Source organism: Stomoxys calcitrans, chromosome 4, assembly GCF_963082655.1.
Source record: "Stomoxys calcitrans chromosome 4, idStoCalc2.1, whole genome shotgun sequence".
NCBI lineage: Eukaryota > Metazoa > Arthropoda > Insecta > Diptera > Muscidae > Stomoxys > Stomoxys calcitrans.
The window spans coordinates 119,236,366-119,260,821 of NC_081555.1; the positions used below are offsets into that span (position 1 = coordinate 119,236,366).

A 24,456-nucleotide genomic window follows, 5' to 3' on the forward strand; every position below is an offset into this window, starting at 1 on the left:
TTTGTAAAGCCGGATTGGTTCCGAGAGACCTACAAACGGATCATACACGAGCCAAAGGGCAGCAGACTATCGAAATATGGCTACAAAGGTGGATGAATGAGATTCGGGCCAGGTGGACGCAGCGACTAATAAACGATGTACAGATATGTGGAGATACTGCGAACAAAAATGCCAGACGAATATGCTGACGACATCGATGCAATCATCACAGCTAGAGACACGGAAGGTGAAGAGCGCAAACTATGGCAGGTGATGATAAGGGCAAAAGACTGGCTGGATTCCCACGGATTGCAAGTTACCATGTAAAAGACGGAGTTGCTACTCCTAACGAGAAAAAATATTCCAGTGGATGGATATGGGCATAAACGACATACTGGTTAAGACCAAGAGATCGGTCAAACATCTAGGGATCCGACTACCCAGAGCAAATCAGGCACGCAACAAAGTGCGCGAATACAACGGCGCAAATCAGTTGACTGATGGCAAACATAGGAGGACCTCTCCCGAAAAGACACACACTCTTAATGTAGACCTGCAATAGCATCCTCCTATATGAGAGCAAAATGTGGAGCCAGACACTGCAGACAGCAGGCCGAACGAAATCCCTGGTCCCGGTACAGAGGCTCTTAGGGTCATCTCATTCTACCGGACCGTGGCGGAGCCCGCAGCCTTTGTAATAGCCGGATTGGTTCCGAAAGACCTACAAGCCATGAAGCGCGCATGAAACCCTGGCTATACACAGCGAAGTGTAGCATCTATAGAGGATATGCTGAGATTTAAATGGATCATACATGAGCCAAAGGAGGGCAGACTATCGATATATGACAACAAAGGTTGAATTAATGAGATTCGGGCCAGGTGGACGCAGCGACTAATATCCGATGTACGGATATTTAGAGATAGAAAGCACGGCTACGTCAAGTTTTACATTACAGAGTTGTTGACAGGCCAGGGTTATCGGAAATACCTACATAGAATGGGCAAATGCTCTTCTAGCAAGTGCATTTATTAGGAACAGAAAGTTGTAGACGATGCGGTACACATATTCTTCCAATGCGAGCGCTGGGTTGAAGGACGCATAGAATGGGAAAGAGAGATTCGCGACGTTTCGCCTGGGACAAATTTTGGACTTTATGGCAACTATTCCCCTGGGACAAATATTGGTCTTTTTGGCAGCTATATCCAAATATAGACTGATCTGAACCATATAGGACATGAACGTCGAAAAACCTAACATAAGTAACTGTCTCAAATAGGATAATAAATGCGCCTTTTATAGGGCCGAGACTTTAAATCGACAGCTATATCCAAATCTGGACCAATCTGGGCCAAATTAAAATTGACGAAGGACTGAACGCCACTCACTGTCCCAAATTTCAGTTTCAGATCAATATCTCTACTTTTAAAGACTGTAGAGTGATTTCAACAGACAGACGGACGGACAAGGGTAGATCGTCTTAGGTTTTTACGACGATCTAGAATATATATACTTTATAGGGTTGGAAATGGATATTTCGATGTGTTGCAAACGGAATGACAAAATGAATATACACCCATCCTTCGGTGGTGGGTATAACAAGTAAAAGCGTGCTAAGTTCGGCCAGGCCAAATCTTGGATAACCACCACCATGAATTCTGCTAAAAATTTAAACGAACTAAAATTAGTTAGAGGGCATAAAGGGCAAACTAGGAAAAAATAAAACTTCTAGGAACCGAATAAGGATAATCGAGAGATCGGTTTAAATGAGAACTATATCAGGTTATAGACCGTACTTAGCACAGTTATGTTAGAAGTCATACAAAACAATATGACCGGTTTATATGGGAGCTATACCAGGTTATAGGCCGATTTGGACCGTACCTAACACAGTTTTTGGAAGTCATAACAGAACACTACATGCAAAATTTCAGTCAAATCGGGAAAAAATTGCGGCTTCCAGGGGCTCAAGAAGTCAAATCGTGAGATCGGTTTATATGGGAGCTATATCCGGTTATAGACCAATTTAAACTGTACTTGGCACACTTGTTGTGCAAATTTTTAGCCAAATCGGACAAAAATTGCGGCTTTCATTGGCTCAAGAAATTAAATCGGGACATCGGTTAATATGGGAGCCATATCCAAATCTGAACAGATATAGCCCATTTGCAATCCCCAACGAACTACAGCTTTACGCGTTCCACCGATATCGCGATTTCGACAGACGGACATGGCTAGACGGACTCAGAATGTCGAGACGATCAAAATATGTATACTTTATGGGGCCTTAGATCAACATTTCGAGGTGTTACAAACGGAATGACTAGATTGTTATACCCCCATCCTATGGAACAATTTTTATATTAATTTAAAATATTTTAGAGTTAAGGTCTTCCCGACACTTATGAAAAGCCTTTAAAAAATTTTATTTAGGGTTATTTTAGAATTTCTAAATTTTCTCGCCCTAAATGATTTGAAGCTAAAAATGTATCCAAAATTTGTGTCTTGTGGCAACACTGTTCGCATACGATGACCAAGGAGAAGAAAAAAATCATAACAAGACAACAAAAAAGAAAAGAAACACTCATCTGCTGAAATCCCGAAAAAGTGAACATGTCGAAGAGAACGTGTCCATTGCAAATCTCGTGTTTACCTGATGAGTGGTAAACGATGTTTGCTGTTGCTTGCGATGTACAGTGTTGTACCATCGTACTTGCGTTGAGACTGCCGGTCTACACAATTTTTTTTTCGTTATCCTTTAAGTAGCAGTCATCAGACAATATCAACTTCAATTTTGGCTAAAGCAAAATGAAAAACAAAAATACAAGTAAAAGCATGCTAAGTTGGCCGTGCCGAATCTTGGGAACCCACCACAATGGATTCTGCAAAAATTTGCACAAACTGAACTTAGTTAAGGGGCATAATTTTACTATACGTACCAAGTTTCTGCCAAACCAGGCTAAAATTTAAGATTCTAGCAGTATAAAGCTTATTGGAAGATGGCTTTAAATGGGAGCTTTATCAGATTATAGACTGATTTGGACAAAACTTACCATGGACTTTGGAAGCCAATAAGAGAACACAGAAATTTCAGCCAATTTTGATGACGGTACCTAAGGGCTCAAGATGTCAAATCGGAAGATCAGTTTATATGGTAGCTGTATCATGTTATACGCCGACTTCAACCATACTTGGCACTATTGTTGAAAGTCATAACAAACCACTATATGCAAAATTTTACCCAAACCGGATTACAATTGCTGTTTCTAGGGGCGCAAGATGTAAAATCGGGAAATGAGTTTTTTTGAGAGCTTTATCATTTTATACACCGGCTTGGACCATACTTGGCGCGATCGTTGGAAGTTGTAATAGCAAAATTTTAGCCCGACCGTATAATAATTGCAGCTGCTAGGGGCTCAATAAATCAAGTCAATGGACCAATATATATGGAAGCTGTATCCAAATCTGAAACGATGTGGCCCATTTGCAATCCCCAATCAATAAGAAGTATGTGTGCAAAATTTCAAACGGATATCTCTATTAGTTCAACCGATATGTGATTTCCACAGACGGTCGGACAGACATGACTTGATCGAATTAGAATGTCAAGACGATCAAGAATATATATACTCTATGGAGACCCAGATCAATATTTAAAGGTGTAACAAACGGAATGAATAGATTAGTATACCCCCCATTCTATAGTGATTAATATAAAAACCAAGACTCAAACAGCAACTAAAAGAGGTCGAACAAAAAACAGCGGCTAAAAAATTTAATTCAAAGGCACTGAAAATAAATTGCACGTTTTGATTGAGGAAGACAATGCACAATGGGTTAAAATGGAAAAATTATATACCGAAAATTATGTACTGTTGCAGTACACAAAACAATTTTTGTCCCAATTTTAAAGATTCGAGCCAAAGATTAGCAAACATAATTTAAAGATGATGATTTTTTTATTTTGAAGGCACATTCCATTTGGTGCAAAATATTTTCCTTCATATTAAGGATTTTTTTTAATGGTATAGTTAAAATGTTTTAAATCTTGTCAGAAACCTCCTTAACATAAGTTTCATAATTTTCGTATTAAATAAACATCCAATTTGTAGTTTGTTTTATAAGACAATGTTTTATTAATACTACGATGACTTCTGAAGAACATTCTCAGAATTTATTCGCAGGCGCTGTAGATGGATTTTAGTAGCGACGATGTGAAAACCAAACTATCGACTATAGTATCGATGGGCACTATCGATAGTGTTTTAGCTGCTATCGATAGTGCCCAACCAACGATAGTGTCGATAGTGTTATCGATAGTTCTCCACCTCTAATCTGAACCATATATGGTGCCTATATGCAAATATAAACCGATATGAGCCATATTGAATGCGGATGTCAAAGGAGCTAACACAGCTCACTGCGTCACATTTCAGCGAAATCGGGAAATAAACCCTATTCTTATGGGTCCAAGGACTAAAATCGGGAGATCGGTATATATGGCAGCTATATCTTAATATAGACCGGTCTGAACCTTACAGGGCACGGATGTCGAAAAGCCTAACATAGGTCACTATGCCACATTTCAGTGAAATCGGATAATAAATACGCCTTTTATGGGCTCAAGACCTTAGATCGGGAGATCGGTCTATATAGCAGCTGTGGCCAAATAAAGGCCGAAAGGGAGCATATTGAACACGGATGTTGAAGGTTCTAATAAAACCTACTGTGCAAAATTTCAGCGAAATCGGGTAATAAATGCCCCTTTTATGGGGCCATAATCTTAAATCGGGAGATAGGAATATAGGGCAGCTACATCCAAATATAGACCGATCTGTTAGGCTTTCCGAATGGATGTACTTTCTGTTCAGATAGAGCTTGAGGTCTGAAATTTGACATGTAGGTACAGCTGAGATATATATGATGGGTGGTTAAACGATCTATTCACCATTCAAACATTTTGGTACCAAAATTGGTACCATTTGGTACTTTCTTCATAAAGGGAACTAGAGGTCTGAACTAGTCTGGAGCTTGAGGTCTGGTAGGTACAGCTAAGAAATATATGATTGGTGGCTAAATGATCTATTAAAAATCAAACATTTTGGAACCAAAATTGGTACCACTTGGTACTTTCTTTACAGATGGAGCTAAAGGGCTGAAATTTGGCATGTAGATACAAGAAGGAAATATATAATGGGTGAATTAAAAATTCGTATATTTTAGTACCTAAAAGAGCAAAATAGTACGAAATAGCTTATTTTCGCAAAATTTTGGTCGACAAGATTTTTTTTTAAATCCTACATTTAGGTACTGAAACATACAATATGGTAATTTTTCTTATGAATTGAGCTAAAACGCTCAAAATTCATAATCTTATAAACTTAGCGACTACCTAGGATTGTGGGAGTCCTTCTTTTAAAAGGGGGTAGCTAAGCGAACCACCGGAATAAGGTTTGCCATCTCATGATGGCAAAATATACAAGCCAACAACTAGACGAAATAATTCAAATTTACTACAGAAATACGGAGTCAGTGGCCTCAACGTTTAGAGCACTATGTCCAATTCATGGTCATCATAATTGATCTACAAGAACAACAATTGAGCGTCTAGAGCGATAATTTAAATCCACAGGCACAGTACCAAATGTTCCCGTGCCAGTGAGACAAAGAAGTGCCCGTAGTGCCGCCGAGGCTTCAGTTGAAGAGAGGCCAAATGTCTCTCACACAAGTCGTTCTCAAGCGTGGCCAAATTATTGCAAAAATATCCTGGCCTTCATCCTTACAAGATCAAATTGACCCCAGAACTGAAGCCGCTTGACTAGCAGAAGCGTAATATATGGGTGAATAGGGCTGTGCATGATTCGGATTTTCATCGAAAAATCATCTTCAGCGAAGAGGCAAGTTTCTGGCTGAATGGCTTCGACAATAAGAAAACTATGCATAATTGGTCAGACAGAAATCCACAAGTACTCCATGAGTCATCATTGCACCACGAAAAAATTACAGTGTGGTGCGGTTTATGGGCTCGCGGCGTCATTTGGTCGTACTTCTTTCGTGATGATCAATACCGGCACGTTACTGAGAGAATGGGAATCACTGCCGTTCAACGATAACAGAGTATTTTTGGCCCCAATTGGATGATATGAATTTGAAGGACATGTGGTTCCAAGAGGACGGCGTCAAATTGCTTGTGTGTGCACTATTTTTTGTGGGGCTACGTCAAGTCTACGACCTATGCCAACAAGCCAGCGACAATTGATGTACTTTGTACGAATATCGAAAGCGAACCTGCAGCAGTATCGCTCGATTTATGCTTGAAAGCAGTCGTAAATTGGGTTCATCGTCTGGACTTCGACAAGCGTGCCCGTGGCGGCCATGCAAACGAAATCGAGTTTCATACATCGTGGCATCAAATGTACTTTCACAGAAATAAAGAATTTCACTGATATCCACAAACGTTTATGTTTTATTTAAAAAAAAAAAAAACTTTTGTAACGTTCTTATTGAAAAACCCGTTATTAAAGGGAGAGGCCATAAATGCGCGTAGATTATCTCGCAAGTACCTTGTGACGCTGTATTCATCTCCTTATTAAGGCCTTCCGTAACGTAAAACTTCTCTACGAAATAGCGTCGCTCAGCGAAATGCTGCCAGGACTTGACTATAAAAAGAAGATCCTTGTCATTGATTAAAGAGAAGTCTTTCCGCTATTTCATAATAGCACCAGAGGTCACCGTGGCGCGGAGGTTAGCATGTCCGTTTATGACACCGACCGCCTGGATTAAAATCCCCGCGTGAACATCAGTAAAATTTTCAGCGGTGGTTATCCCATTACTACTGCATTGTGAGATATCCTGCCATGTTAACTTCTCTACCAAGTAGTGTCGCTATGCAGCTCGCCATTCGGACTCGGCGTAAAAAAGGAGGCCCTTTATCATTGAACTTAAACTTTAAACGGACTGCACTCATTGATTTGGGAGAAGTATCCCATTTTCCTTAGTGGAATGTTCTTGGCAAATTGGGTAATGTTGTGGATAAATTTTCAATTTGCATATACGGGGTTCAAACTCATGGTACATGGAATGTTCTTCAATTAGAAAATTTTGATGAATAAAAATTAAATAAATATGTATAACAGACGTTACATCAGTAAGTCAAGTGCCATCAAATCTTCAGCCCACCATGCCACCAGCTGCATATCGATCAGCTTCCACTCAACAATAATGGGCAGATGGACAGACATGCAACAAGTGTTTCAAATAGCAATAAAATAGATATGCTACACATTATTGTTTGTTTTATTTCTATTTTTATGATTCTGAAGAGTTTGTTTAACAAGATCAATCTTGTTAAAATCATTGACACACTTATTTCACTTTCACCCACATCTTAACAAATGGTTTAGATAAAATTTCTTGTTTTTAAGGATATAAAATATGTCATAAAAACCTATTTTCATTTATGAAGTGGATATGGTTAATCGAGAACCAAAATTGTTTCCGCCACATAGAATCGAATACTTTATGATGACTTCCACGGTGCAGATTTATGGATATGACCTAAAACATCAATAACACCCACTTTTGATGACACAAAGAATCAACATAGTCACTTTTTATAAAATAAAAACAAAAAAATGCTTTTAATTTTTGTGTTCAAATTAATTTTCCTTTATTCTTGTTGTTGTTGATTTTAGCTTTTCCAAGGAAACATAAAAATAAATGAACAAACTTCTGAGAAGAAGATGTATGGTCATTATTTAAAAAAAAATATCTGAGGTACATTCAATTGCCCATGTTTGTGTTGAAGAGTGTGATAGCTTCTACATATTGGCATTCCTTGTATACTTTCGGAGACATCGATAATATTTGGAGAATCCATTGAGGAATCATTGGAACACATGAATGAGTTGGGTGATTCCAAGTATCACTCTAACCAAAGTGTAGGGGTGTTGAATTGCCATTGTACCAAACTGTGTGTGGGTGGGAAAATTCTTCCCAGAAGCAGACATCAAAAGCAATGCACTCATCGTGGATGGTGTCAAAATATCAATATATCACCTGAGATACCAATACAATGTGGAAGCTAGCTAGATTACTGCGTAAGTTATTTAATGCGAAAGGCTCCAAAAGACATTCCAAAACTAATGCTGTCCAGAAATTAAGCAAATAATTTGGAAAAAATATGGGCATATGATTTTCATAGAAAGTTTCTTCGAAAATTAATTTGGTTAACGAATTTCCTCCATGCTTGGTTTCTATTGAATATTTTGTCGACATATTATTTCCAAGGAAACTTCTCTTCAGAGAACCTAAACTAACCAATTTCTATAGAAAATGTTATAACTTTTTCTTATTGCAGAATGGTCAGAATTTGATTTGTATAGAAAAAATTGTAAGAAATTGATACCCATAACAATTTTTTTTATCTTTTTCATCTGTTTGACTTTTTGGCCACGTTGACAAAGGAATAAAATGAATGCAAAGGCCATAGAGGGGAGTTGGAGCTTGTTCGAAGAGATATTGCTCAGTGAAAAAGCTTACAGCAAACAGTCTGGTAGTAGTAGTTGAGATTTCGCATAGTATTTATGCTAATGATCTCAACGATAAGTACTACTAACAACAAGCTGTGAACTGTAGGTCGGTCAGACAGACAGACATAGTTCACGATGGTGCCGATGAGATAAAGAAACCCAATTATCGAAACTCGTCCACCAGTGGAGTGACATGTGTCCTGCCTTGTCTGAGGAACTGGCAATTTCTTTTCTTCAAGGCTCATTTAACAATCTCTCCCTTGGGTGTTGCATTCGTCATTAAGCCATTAAGCTCGACTTGAAAAACAATGAAACATAAGAATTCTTGTGAAAAATGTGCTACTGTTGAAAAATTTGTCAACATTTTATTTTTATACCCACCGCCGAAGGATGCAAATGCAAATTTTGCCCATGAACATTCCACTCAGGAACAGGGGCAAACTTCTCACCTATCAATGAGTGCAGTCCGATTCAAGTTTAAGCTCAATGATAAGGGGCCTCCTTTTTATAGCCGAGTCCGAACGGCGTGCCGCAGTGCGACACCTCTTTGGAGAGAAGTTTTACATGGCATAGTACCTCACAAAGGTTGCCAGCATTAGGAGGGTTAAAAAAATTATTGAAATTTTCAATTAATTTTTTAATTTATCGAATTGAAAAATGATTGAAATTTATTGAAAACTCCTATTTATTTCTGTATTTGGTACACACATGGTTACCTCCTGGAACATGAACTTGAAGTGCGTTGTTTGGACAAAGGTCCGTGGGCACCCATAGAAATAAATTCCATCGCGGTGGTTCTTCGAAAAATAACGAGTGTAGTGTTGGGATGTCCTATAGATTTGTTGTTGTCATAGCAGTATGTTGTGCACTGAGCCGGCAGACCTTGGCCGAAGAAGGACATCATCGGTTTAATCCGGCACGTTGAACCCGCTGCCATGGTATTGCTATAGATTTGTCGAAATGTGGGACGTATGGGTCTTTGAAATATACTTCTTTTTTTTATTGTAGGGGCCAAAATAGCCTTTAATTGAATTTACTTAAGCACCATATTTGCAAACTTTATAAGATTCGATTAAAAAAATGATTGAGTCAATTAACTTTTTAATTGAAAATTAAATAATTTTCAATTACGTTTGTGATTGAATAAATTTTCGGATTCAAATGAAAAATTCATTGAATCAATTAATTTTTTAATTAATTAATTGTTTCAATTAATATTTAAATTTGATTCAATTAAAAAATTAATTGCATCAATAAATTTTTTAATTAATTAATTGATTCAATTAATATTTTAATTGGAAAGACTGTAATTGAAAAAAAATCATGTTCCATTAAAAAATTATTAAATCAATTGCCTCTAGCGACATGTAAGCTAAGTTTTACGGGCCAGGCCCGTGGGTTTATTGGGTGCTGTGGACACCCAAAAACATGATCCCGAAAGTGGGTCGAATTTCGTGCTCTACTTCCATATACCTCTCATTTGAGCCCCATATCGGTAAATATGTATGTCCGATTTAGTGGTGTCTCCGGGTGTGAGGTGGTCCCCAGACACTTTTCCCGGAAAAAACTATCAGCATCGTGCTCTACTCTCAAATACAATTTATTTAAACCCCATTTTCTCGTTAGTTTAAGGGGAGTTTATGGTATGAGATATCCCCCACACACTTGGCCCCAACATTGGTTATCAAATTCTTTTTATTATCTGAAATACTTTCAATTTGAGCCACATATTGCCGTGGTCGGCAAATTTGAACCCTTTGGGGGATGTTGTTTTTTTTTTTTGCCCCAAATACAGGGCCCCAATTTGCATATGAGATTCATATTCTAATCCCACATACCTTTACGTATTATACTTATAAAGACCTTAAATTTGAGCCCCATATTGTCGTGATTTGTCTATATATATATATTTGGTAGGTTTTGGGGGTGGGACGCCATTCTAGGTACCCCGTATTATACTTATAAAGACCTTAAATTTTAGCCCCATATTGTCGTGATTTGTCTATATATATATATTTGGTAGGTTTTGGGGGTGGGACGCCATTCTAGGTACCCCGTCCGAAATTTGGATACCAAATTTATTTTTAGGTCACTATAAGAGAGCATACAAAATTTCGCTTAAAACGCACCACCCATTTCTGAGATCTAGCGTTTCTGAAAAATTTGGCAAGGGGGAGGGTCCGCCCCCCCCCCCCCTCCCCCCTTCCGAAATCAAGAAATGTAGTACCCCATATTCAACACAGGATAGTTATGCATCAAACACAAACTGATTTTTTATATAAGAAGACGAACCGGGGCCGCTCCGCAGTGCCTTCTTTACCGCTCTGATACCTTTTATGTGAGCCCTATATTGCAATGGTCGATATATTAGTCCTGTTTTGGTAGAGTTTTAATATGGGGACATTTCGCCCCAAATGTGGATATCGAATTCGTGTAATTGAAGCGCAGAGGTAAGCTAGGTCGCCATTGATGCTAAATGCGTGGGTTCAAATCCTGAAGAGAACATTAGAAAAATTTTTAGTGGTGGTTATACTCTCCTAATGTTGCTGACATTTGAGAGGCACTATACCATGCATAGAAGTCATGTATAAAATAAAAGCATTTTTGGGTTCCTATATTGTAGTGGGTAAATATATCTTGGGTGTGAGGTGGCCACCCAGACACTTGGCCCGTAATGTAAATATAAGCTTTGTGCTCTACTCTTAAATCCTTTTTATATGAGCCTCATATTACCCTAGTCGGTAAAGTCCTGTTTCTTTTGAGCCCAATATTGTCGTAATTGGTCTATATATCCATTTGACGGGAATGGTACCTCAGAGATTTCGCCCAAATATGGCGTGCTCTACTCCTAAATACCTTTCATTTAAGGCCAAAATTACCATGGTCGATACAAATTAACGTTTTAGAGGGCATTTTGGGGCTGAGGCTGGCACTCCGCCACCTTGCTCTACAAATTGGTATCAAATTAGTTCTTTACTCCCAAAAACCTTTCATTTGAGCCCCACATGGATACTTTCCGGAAAAAAGGTCAGCTTATAGGGTGCTTTGGGGCTTACCAACAAACACTGGATTCCTTTTCTACTCTCAAATACCTTTCATTTGAGTCCCACATTGTCATATGTTTTAAGGAGTTTAAGCGCCATCTAGATACTTTAAAATGGGGTTCTGTGCATCTTTTGGAAGTTGTGTCAATAGCTCCGAACGCTAGACAAAGGCTACGGCTGTCAAAAATTAATCAAAATTTTATTTCTAATGAAATATTTTCAAAATTATGGTATTATGTAAAATTTTTCAAAATTACATTTTTATCTGAAATTTTATTTGTAGCTACAAAATTTTTGTTATTTTTTTTACAGAAAGTTTTGTAAATTTTTTTTTTACTATGTTGAAATAAATTTTGTTTAAATTCTAAGAACTTCAATCCCCAATGTGCAGGCAATGAATAATACGCTATGAAGTATCGACATTAAAAAGACGGTAACAGGAAGATAACCAGTTTGAGAAAAAAAAACAACAAGTCTGGCAAAAGAATCCTCTCTTTTTCTTGTTAACGATAAAATCGTAATCGCATCTTAAAAATCGCAATTCCAATACCGACAAACAAAATGGGCATGATGAAGACCAAAACCAAAACGATAGACAGACACACCAACCAAGGTATGAAGGAATGGACAGACACAAGGAAAATGTTCTTTGCAGACTAATAAACCTGGTATAACGTAAATGAAACATAAGTAAGGAGTTGAGATTATTTTCGAATCTCTGGTTGTTTTATGTCTGTCTATTAAAAACGTACCTGTTCATAAACTCATGTTTAACCAACCCGTCTGTCTGTCTGTCTTGCTGACTGCCTAAGCCATAAAATGGCAATACAACACAAATACATATCTATAAAAATTTAGACAGATTAAAATGCAGTTGAACATTTTTATGTTAGATTTCCCCTGGCCTCCTTTCGAAGAGGCCCCTTGCTATCAAACGGTTTTCAACAACATTTGCAGAAGGATTTCACATTTCATTGCAGTGATGGCAGTAGTCATTTATTATGCATAGCTCATTCTTTGGGGCTCAATAAAAATAAATGTTCGTATGTCGAAAAGTTATTTAACAGAGAGGCTTTCTTGAAAATCCACTCCACCACCTTTAGTGCCAGCCATTGATTTCTTTTTAGCCCGCTACAAGTGCTGCTTTGATTTTTATGGGTTTTCTTTAAGCCCATTATAAATCAAAATGCACCCAACCTTCTTGGTCGTAAAGTTGATTTTGTGTTTTGTCTTTTTTTTGAAACGCAAAGAAAGATTTGCTTATATATGAATTATTAGTTTCTTGGTAAGTTATGATAATTTCCAATCAATTGTTGTTGATCAACCACCTGGTGGTCGATTTTCCAATTCGTGGAAATAACTATCATTAGATGGGTTTTGTTTGTTGACTTGTTGTCCAAGCAAATGGGTAATGCATGTGAATTGTGACATATGGTGTTTTAAGTAGTTGTGAGTTAAAGCAAATGAAGGGTTTCAGAAGCTCATAAACAGGTTGGCCTAATTTTAGTAACGTTTTAAGGCCTTTGAATATAATGTGGAATGTGGAAATAACTTTATGCTAGAGTAAGCGTTTAGACGAAATTTCATCTCATTATCATCTCAACAAAAACTGCATACTCTCTCCTTTTTACCTCTGCCATAATTTTCTGCATTGGAATCATCAGTTAAATGGTCTTTTTGGAGAATAATTGATTTGTAATTACACTGTCTGAAGCCTTGAGAGGTTGCCAATGAGAGGGATAAAGGTTGATTAAAAATCGAATTAGTGTGGCCTGGAAATGTACTCAGTAAAGTATAAGGCGAGAATGATAAAAAAAACTTAATGGTTGTGTTAGTGAAAGTTTCTCAAACTTAGATAGCATGATAAGGTTATTGCTTGTTTGCGTTAAGTAAATGGTGGAGATGTTACAGGCGAGTTACCAATGTAATTTAAGATTAATTCAATGCATAGATTTTTGAGGAAACTGAAAGTATAAATAAAAGAGTACTTGCCCACCCACGCTCGTTCCGCAATGACCTCTTTTATAATACACACACCAAAAATGTTCTTATATTTGCAATCTAAACTTCTAGGTGTCATTTTGGCTTCAAATATTTATTTACAATATGTCCAAAAATTCACGTTTAGAAAAATTGGTTGTTAAAATGAACTAAAAAGTTTGGTGTAGCAACAGAAGAACTTCTGGAAATGGAGCGGCAGTAATTTTTACAAAACCAGCAAACATTTTCTGTTGTTTTCAGATGGTAAAAAGTTAGCTGGAGGCTAAAAATGTCAAAAATACTTTAAAAAGATGTATATTGCAGCTGCAGGGTTTTTCTGGGTTTACGTTCTTTTCCTAACCATCTAATTCGTTCTATTTCCTCATATACCTTTTATTTACCCTCCATATTGCTATGATCAGTCTGCTTATCCATTCGAAGTTTTTTGGAGGAGTCTTAGGAGCTTAACATTATATTTCATTTTCAGGTTCATTATCTACTTTGCACTACGTTTTATTTCATCAGACAATGTGTTCTCTTCTTTTTTTTTTTTTTTTGATACTTCCCGGCTAACAAAATTTTCCGATTTCGGTCCGACAATCGGTCGAATCATCCGATATCGGATCCGATGTCTTACCGACATAGTGGTTGTCATGTTGTCGGAACGACACGGCGGAGGGAAATCTGATATATTATGGTGCTCAATTAACTTATTCTGATATTTTATGAGCTTTAGGATTTGTATTTTTATTTACAGTTGGAGGATTAACTGGTGAAGTTTTTGCTAACTCTTCAGTTGATATCATTTTATATGATACATATTATGTAGTTGCTCATTTTCATTATGTTTTATCAATAGGAGCTGTATTTGCTATTATAGCAGGATTTGTTCATTGATATCCTTTATTTACTGGATTTACAATAAATAATAAACTTTTAAAAAGTCAATTTGTAATTATATTTATTGGAGTAAATTTAACTTTTTCCCTCAACATTTTTTAGGACTTGCTGGAATACCACGACGATATTCAGATTATCCAGATGCTTATACAGCATGAAATGTAATTTCAACAATTGGTTCAACCATTTCACTATTAGGAATTTTATATTTATTTTACATTATTTGAGAAAATTTAATTTCTCAACGTCAAGTAATTTTTCCAATTCAATTAAATTCTTCAATTGAATGACTACAAAACACACCACCTGCAGAACATAGTTATAATGAATTGCCTTTATTAGTAAATTTCTAATATGGCAGATTAGTACCGATGTCGGAGCAAAATTCCAGGGAATTTCGGAAGGGAAATTTTACGTCATATAGAATTGGGACAGAATTCGTAGACGATTTCAAGCCGATTTCTTGACTAATATCTTAGAAAATGCGGATGATTTTGTCGAATAATCGGTCCGTCCGATTTCGGACCGATTTTTTGACGAATGTCATACAACTGCTGAAACAAAACAAAAATTCCAAGGCAATAGTTAATGGCGCCACACGCAATTCCAAAAAAAAACGAAATTTTGCTAAGCAGAATAACAAGTACAAGCATGCTATGTTCGGGCAGGCTGAATCTTATATACCCTCCTACATTGATCGCATTTGTCGAGTTCTTTTCCCGGTATCTCTTTTAAGGCCAACAAAGGATAAAAAATTTTTTTGCAATGCTATTGGAACTATATCAAGTTATGGTTTGTTTCGGACCATAATCGAAGTGAATTTTGGAGACCACAGTAGAAGCCACTTTGAAAAATTTCATCCAATTCGTACTTTAGGTACTTAAGAAGTAAAACAGGGAGATCGGTTTATATGGAAGCTGTATCCGGCTATAGACCGATTCAGACCATATTTGACAAGCTTGTTGAAGGTGATGGGAAAAGCCGCTGTACAAAATTTCAGCCAAATCGGATAATAATTGCGCCCTTTAGGGGCTCAACAAGTCGAGATCCCAGATCGGTTTATATGGCAGCTATATCAGGTTATGGATCGATTTAGACCATATTTGGTAGAGATGTTTCGCTATGACTTACAGTCATAGACTGGCGCAAGAAGTCGAGATTCAGAATCGTTTTAAATGGAAGCTATATCAAGTTATACATCGATTGTAACGATATTTACCACAGTAGTTGGAAGTCATAGCGAAACACGCCATGCAAATATTCAGGCAAATCGGATGAGAATTGCGCTCTCTAGAGGCTCAAGAAGTCAAGACCCAAGATCAGCTTGTAAAACAGCTATATCAGGTTATGGGCCGATTTAAACCATACTTAATACAGTTGTTGGAAACCATAGCAAAACACCTTATGCAAAATTTCAGCCAAATTAGATAAAAATTGCGCCCTTTAGTGGCTCAAGAAGTCAAGATTCTAGATCGGTTAATATGGCAGCTATATGAAAACATGGACCGATATGGCCCATTTACCATCCCAACCGACCTACACTAATAAGAATTATTTGTGCAAAATTTCAAGTGGCTAGCTTTACTTCTTCGAAAGTTTGCGTGCTTTCGACAGACAAACGGGCGGACATGGCTACATCGACCTAAAATGTCATGACGATCAAGAATATATATACATTATGGGGTCTTAGACAAATATTTCTAGAAGTTACAAACAGAATTAGTATACCCCCATCATATGGTGGAGGGTATACAAATTAACCAAACAAAACATTCCTCCGACATGCCGTACAGAAATCGTTACGATTTCGTTCATAAATGTCGGAGCAGCAAAAATAAATTCCCTCAGACTTGGTGAACCGATTTCTTTCAGGATTTGCTAAGAAGTCATGTCGGAAGTCAGACGAAGTCGGATCATATTGTTATCTGAGTTGTACCAAAGTGTTTATGTCCACACTTCCAAAAGACTTTAATTTAAGCCCAAAGAGTGAATTTTAAGAGCTATGGGAAAGAAAAAATTGGATATCATCTCACTATAGCGCTCACCATTCACAGTTAAATTACGATTCGCATCATCTTTAAAGAAGTACGGTCCAATGATGTCACCAACCCATAAACCGCACCAAACTGATTTTTTTTTTTTTTTGATGCATCGGTAACTCTTGCAGTGCTTCTTGCTGATCTTCACTCCAAAATCGACAAGTCTGCTTATTTTCGTACCCATTTTGCCAAAAATGAGCTTCGTCCATAAAGGGAAAGAAGTGCACGATGAACTTTATTTACGGAGCACGCATTTTGATAATAAAATGCAATAATTTGCATGCGTTGTTCGTTTGTAAGTCAATTCATGGTTAAATTAAAGAGCAAACTGAAGATGTTTAACAAAACACGAAACGTGCGTGAGCAAGAGCTGGCAAAATATCTATGGCACTATCATAGATAATATCGATATTTTATATTTTGTTTGACTATCGATTGATATTTTTCCTATCGATACTATCGGTAAAGTTAAATTTTTCGCAAAATTTAACAAAAGTAAGATATCAGACACTGAATGTATCCTATAAGACACATTGCGCCTATAGAGGGCGCAATTATCATCCGGTTGGGCTAAAATTTTGAAAAATCACATAAGCAATATGCGAGATCTGGTGTTTTTGGTAAATTAGGGTAATGAGAAGTGCTTTTAGGAGAGACATTCCGACTGAAATATGGATACCAAATTCGTGCTCCACTCCCCAATCCCTTTAATTTGAGCTCCATGTTGTAAATATGAACCCTTTGGACGGTGTATTGTGGCTGGGGAGGCCACCGGCACGCGTGAAAATACATATATGAAAATATATATCAAATTCGTTCTTTATTCCCAAATACCGTTGATTTGGGCTTCATATTGCTAAAATCGGAAATGAAGTTCCGACTCCAAAATTAGATATCAAATTCGTTTTCTTCTCTCAAATAGTTTTCATTTGAGTACCATATTGCCATAATGGGTCAATTAGTCGTATTTCGACGTATTTTTAGTAGAAAAAGCGCTACCTAGACTTGAACACAAATTTTAATGTCATATTCGTAATCTACTCTCAAATATCTTTCAATACAATTCCATATAGCCATGGTCGGCTGATATGCCCATTTGGGGTTATTTGCGGGTGGGGCAACCTTCCATTACTGGGACCAAATTTTTTATGTATACTTTTCATTTGACTCCCATATTGATAGGGACGTTGAATTTAATTGATAGAAACGTTGAATACATCTGATAAGAGGAGTTTTTAGGTTGGGCGGCCCGCTGGGTACTTGGGTACTTTTGGTTTGGGCGGCATTTTTGGGTAAAGGGGAGGATCCGCCACCATCCGATAACTAAAAATTATATAACCTACGTCTTCTTCCACAAAAAACCAAACAATTTGAGAAAATTTTAAGAAAATCGTTTCAGCCATTTTTGAATCTACGGAACAAACAAACAAACCAAGTCTCATATAGTCATGATGGGTCATATGCCCATTTGGGGCGTTTTTTGGGGTTGAAGTGTATGCCAGATTCTTAATCTACTCCCGAATACCTTCCATTTGAGCTGCATATTGAAATGGACTTTCAATTTGTCTGCTTTTAGAAGTTTTGGGATTAGGGCGACTTCCTGGGAACTTGGAGCTAATTTTTGTATTCTACTCTTCAATACCTTTCATTTGATATCCATATTGTCCTTATCGACCCACTTTTGATTTTGGATGGTGTTTTTGGGGTAACGAGGGAGGGTCTGCCACCTTCCGATATCAACAAATAATAAAGCCTATTCCTTCTTCCTGACTATATTCGTAAGCTACTCCAGAATACCACTCATTTGAGTCCCATATTGTCACCCTATTCTAGGGTGTTTTGTTTGGGGCGGCCCCCAGTTACTTGCACCCAATTTTTAATATGAAATTTGTATTCTACTCCTGAATACCTCTCAATTGAGTCCCATATTGTCCTAATCGTTACACTTTTATTTTTGGGTAGAACTTTTGTGGTAAGGGGGAGGGTCCGCCCCCCCCTTTCGATATAAAAAAAATATTTTGCCTATGTTTTCTCCCAGACCAACCTACACAATCTGCGAAAATTTCAAGTAATCGGTTCAGCCGTTTTTGAGTCTATACGGAAACCGATAAACAAACAAATAAACACAAATTCATTCTTATATAAAGGGTGATTTTTTTGAGGTTAGGATTTTCATGCATTAGTATTTGACAGATCACGTGGGATTTCAGACATGGTGTCAAAGAGAAAGATGCTCAGTATGCTTTGACATTTCATCATGAATAGACTTACTAACGAGCAACGCTTGCAAATCATTGTTCGGTTCGAAATGTGTTCAAATTTTGACAAATTTTGTTCAGCGATGAGGCTCATTTCTGGTTGAATGGCTACGTAAATAAGCAAAATTGCCGCATTTGGAGTGAAGAGCAACCAGAAGCCGTTCAAGAACTACCCATGCATCCCGAAAAATGCACTGTTTGGTGTGGTTTGTACGCTGGTGGAATCATTGGACCGTATTTTTTCAAAGATGCTGTTGGACGCACCGTTACGGTGAATGAACACATTTCGAACCGAACACTGATTTTGGTAATAAAATTCAATGATTTGCAAGCGTTGCTCGTTAGTAAGTCTATTCATGATGAAATGTCAAAGCATACTGAGCATCTTTCTCTTTGACACCATGTCTGAAATCCCACGTGATCTGTCAAATACTAATGCATGAAAATCCTAACCTCAAAAAAATCACCCTTTATAAGAAGACTTTTAGTATTTTGGGCTTTTTTGTCCAAACTTTCAACAAATTTTGTCTTCTTCTTCTATTCAAACAAAATTACCGCTGATTTGAAGTGTAGCATTCTCCACCGTAGACTTGGCACGGTGTAATAAATGCACTCTCTGTAGGCAACACCAATACAAACGAACACTACAGGTTGCGGATAGTGGAGTGTGGTGACGAAAAAATACTAAATTTTTTTTTGCATAATCGAAACCACCATGAAATTCATGGTGGCTCAGAAAGAAGGTTGGCAATACTTAACGACCCATCCTATTAAACAATGATCAAATCACGACGTCGTTAAAGGAGTTGGGAAAGTCTTTAAATCGTTTTTATTCATTTTTCTGGCATATCTACAAAGAGTTTAATCAGAGGAATTAAGTATAAAAATTAAAACAAAAAGAAAAAACAAAAGCCCAGACTTTAAACTAACATGCAAACAGATATCTATTGTACAACATTGCGTACACATGTACAATATACATAAACAACTAATTGAAAATATTCGAAATATGATAGGAAAGTGGTTACGACGGCGATGAGAGTATGTGAGCACTTCATATCTGTTTGTCACTTTACTTTCCCCTTCTTGCGCTACATTATTGGCGTTTTGTGCTTTTGTTTTCCTTTTTTGTTATTATTTTGCAATCTCTACTCGAGACACACATTTTGCTTTGAAAAAGAGATAAAAAGTAATTACACTTAAACTGTTTGATTTATTTTCACAAACGCTGCAAATCAGCTGAAAATATCAACCACACTCAGTTCCACGAATTCGATTGAAATATTAACTTGTCTTTGACTTAGTTAAGCAGTAGTAGCTAAAGCGGTTAAGGGAATTTACCTCAAAAAATTCTCATGAGAATGGATTAACAATGGTGAGAGAAGTGACCTTTAAGACCATAGGGAGAGAGAAAGAGAGAGAGAGAGGATTATGGGATTACCTGCATTTCGACACATGCCAAACACACTTGGGTGAATTCAAATTTATGACTAAGATTTAACTAGAGCGGTGAGTATTAACTTCTTTTGTTCTAAGGTTGTGCAATAAAAGAAAGGTGGTGCAATAAAAAAAGCATTGACAATGTTGCCCAATGTCAGAATAAACAAGAAAGTTTTTCACTTGTTTTGCATTTAAATTTTTTGAATAGATACATTTGAATTGGAAATAAATAAATAAAATCGTTAAATGAATATCAGTACATAAATTAAATAAAAATAAAAAAATGAAATGAAATGAAAAATGGGGAAATACAAGAATATAGGATTTATTGGTAAATAAATAGATCAAATATACAGTTGTGTTCAAAAATTAGGAGCGGGCTCAACTATAAATAAATATTGATTTTTGTATATTTTATTTTATGATGTTCGTACGTAAGATTAATTATAAATCAGTTCCCAAAATTTTATAACAATAAATTTTGTAATTAAAAATTTGCTCAAACTCAAAAATTTTAAAGCAAATGGCAAAAATGTTAAAAATTAAGTAATAAAAACTTTATTTACCACTATATAATAACCCATTTTTTAATGACTTCTGGACATCTACGATGCATGGAGTACCATGTAAATATATCCTGGCATCTCTTTGCAGGGAGCTTTTTGTATCTCTTTAAACAGATTTTGTGTCAGGTATTATAATTGCGTGCCATTATAATATAATATAATAATATAATATAATATAATAATCATTACGACGATTGGCATAAATATCTTCTTAGACAGCCAGGCAGCCATTAAATCCCTGTAGAACGTATTTCTGAACACAAAAACAGCCCTCGACTGTCGCAGATCTCTTAACGAGATGGCCAAAAACAGGACCAAGCCCGAAGAACAAAAAATTAAAGATGGTCACAAAGAGGGGGCTGTAAGCATTCCAAAACTATGTGGCCTAATCTAGACTTGAAGAGGTCTACTGCTTTGCTGTCATTGACTAGAACAGAGGTCTCAGTCATTGTGTCCGTCATGACAGGTCACTGTCAAATCGGAAAACATGCTGGCAGACTCAAGGTTGCCAGCAACGACTTTTGCAGAAGTTGTGAGGACATCGAGGAACAAGAGACTATAGCACACCTTTTGTGTGTGTGTCCAGCAGACGTGCATATTTTCTCTTGTTGCCCAGGGATATTTGAAATTACGTGCTCTTTGGCCTCTCAGTCGGTTACACCGCAGCGGTTAGGTCTCTGTTGGCAAAGACTTATCTTGTTCCCGGCATTCTCTACGGCTGCGAGTTGTTTGCAAATTATGGCTCGGTAAGTAGACGAAAGCTGAACACTTTTTTCAATAGTATTATTACACGGTATGTCTTTGGCTTGGAACGACTCTATATCCCTGTATGGCGTCTCCTTCCAACACTTGTTATACTTAAGGTCACTTACTTTCTTACACAAACTGATATACACGCAGGCACCACAATATCGATATGGATACATTGATTTCGCCAGGTCTAATAGAGGTAGAAAAATTATTTCCAACATTCAACGGACACTGTACGCCTCTGGTACTCACTTCCCAGCTATCTGCAATTACTCAGTAACTCGGCAACTTTTATATCTAAACTTTGGAAACATTTCACTGAATAAAATTGATGAATGTAAAGGCTCATTCATTGTTCCTATATACTTTAACCAAATTTTTATTTGTCGTACAAACGTAGTTTAGAAAAAGCTTTTTGAAAAATGCATACCTTTTGCCCCATAGCAGCTGTATCGAAATATTGGTCTTTTTAGTAGCTATATCTAAAAATAAACCGATCTGAACCATATATGACACGGATGTCGAAAAGTCTAACATAAGTCACTGTGTCCAATTTCAGGGAAATTGGCCAATAAATGCGCCTTTTATGGGCCCAAAACCTTAAATCAAGAGATCGGTCTATATGACAGCTATATCCAAATCTGGTCCAATCTGTACCATATTACAGAAGTATGTCGAGGGGCTTAACTTAACTCACTGTCCCAAATCTGGTCTAATCTGTACCATATTACAGAAGTATGTCGAGGGGCTTAACTTAACTCACTGTCCCAAATTTCGGCGACATCGGACAATTAATGCGCCTTTTATGAGACCAAAACCTTAAATCAAGAGATCGATCTATATGGCAGCTATATCTAAATCTGAACCGAATCGGGGCCAAATTGAAGAAGGATATCGAAGGGCCTAACTCAACTCACTGTCCCAAATTTCGACGACATCGGACAATAAATGCACCTTTTATGGGCCTAAGACCCTAAACCGGCGGATCGGTCTATATGGCAGCTATATCTAAATCTGGACCGATCTGGGCCAAATTAAAGAAGGATGTCGAGTGGCTTAGCACAACTCACAGTCCCGAATTTCAGCAAAATCGAATAATAAATGTAGCTTTTATGGTCCTAAGACCCTAAATCGGCGGATCAGTCTATATGGGGGCTATATCAAGATATAGTCCGATATAGCCCATCTTCGAACTTAACCTGCTTATGGAAAAAAGGATCTGTGCAAAGTTTCAGCTCAATATCTTTATTTTTAAAGACTGCAGCGTGATTTCAACAGACAGACGGACGGACATGCCTAGATCGTCTTAGATTTTTACGCTGATCAAGAATATATATATAATTTATAGGGTCGGAAATGGATATTTCGATGTGTTGCAAACGGAATGACAAAATGAATACAGCCCCATCCTTCGGTGGTAGGTATAAAAATATGTATAAATCATCGATCCCGCTCCCATTTTACGCGCTTTAGAATCCTTTTTTATCTGTCTAGCCACTGTCCCTATTTTTTCGCATATAACTATACATATATGGGGTTTTATAAAGCTGTAATCGGAACATCAGTTGTTGTTTTTGTAGGTACTTATTTGCCTATGGAATTAGCGATACTTGTCCATCAAGCTTCAACAGGTAAGTTAGCTGATTCAGTTTCATAGGCTCGATCACCGCGGTAAAAGTGTGACCTTTTATTTAAACAAGAGCCACTGCCACCCTAACTCTATCCGAGACTCTCTAGCCGATACCGTTCATTGTCCTGCTGAGCATTGCATTGTCCGCAACCTATGCATGCGTCCGGTAGCCCTCATGATGAACACCACACAAATCGGAGCTCAAAGTTTCAACCTGTGTGGTGCTCATAGTTACCCCTTGCCTGGCAGAATATCAGTCTATATGGCATTCGAGGGGTCCCAGACAAGTAAAGGGTGATTTTTTTGAGGTTAGGATTTTCATGCATTAGTATTTGACAGATCACGTGGGATTTCAGACATGGTGTCAAAGAGAAAGATGCTCAGTATGCTTTGACATTTCATCATGAATAGACTTACTAACGAGCAAAGCTTGCCATTCATTGAATTTTATTACCAAAATCAGTGTTCGGTTCGAAATGTGTTCATTCACCGTAACGTTGCGTCCAACAGCATCTTTGAAAAAATACGGTCCAATGATTCCACCAGCGTACAAACCACACCAAACAGTGCATTTTTCGGGATGCATGGGCAGTTCTTGAACGGCTTCTGGTTGCTCTTCACTCCAAATGCGGCAATTTTGCTTATTTACGTAGCCATTCAACCAGAAATGAGCCTCATCGCTGAACGGTGAATGAACACATTTCGAACCGAACACTGATTTTGGTAATAAAATTCAATGATTTGCAAGCGTTGCTCGTTAGTAAGTCTATTCATGATGAAATGTCAAAGCATACTGAGCATCTTTCTCTTTGACACCATGTCTGAAATCCCACGTGATCTGTCAAATACTAATGCATGAAAATCCTAACCTCAAAAAAATCACCCTTTATATGCTCCAAATTTTGTCGCAATCGAATGAAAAATACTCCTTTTATCGACTCAAGACCCTAAATCGGGGGATCGTTTTATATGAAAGTAATTTTCAAATACGCCTCGATCAAGACCATATGGAGCAAGGACGTGCAAGCAACTAAAAAATTTTGCGGCAATCAGAATGACTGGATTAGTAACCCCAACCTTTATAGGCAGGTATAAAAATATTAGCTTAATGCAATTCTTTATTTAAAGAATATGTACTCCAACTTAATTTAGAATAGGTATATTGAAGTTTTAACACGCATATTTTCTTGTATCACCATTTCATATTTCACCATATACGTATTTACTATAATTAATCATAATCTATATTAGTCCAATTTTGTGTTTCATAATTTTTTAGAACCCTTATCATTCAACGCATCTCCTAAAAGTCACTTATTAAATGTAACAACAGCTGTTTAT

The 24,456-nt window shown here is 37.2% G+C and overlaps 1 protein-coding gene and 1 pseudogene across 4 annotated transcripts in view; one reads left to right on the forward strand and one right to left on the reverse strand.

The window, feature by feature from the left end:
* Positions 1-14,785, forward strand: part of LOC131997012 (cytochrome c oxidase subunit 1-like) — a 33,812-nt pseudogene extending 19,027 nt beyond the window's left edge.
* The window catches only part of LOC106080879 (uncharacterized), a 470,932-nt gene that overhangs the window by 439,182 nt on the left and 7,294 nt on the right, over positions 1-24,456 (reverse strand). The window lies entirely within an intron of this gene.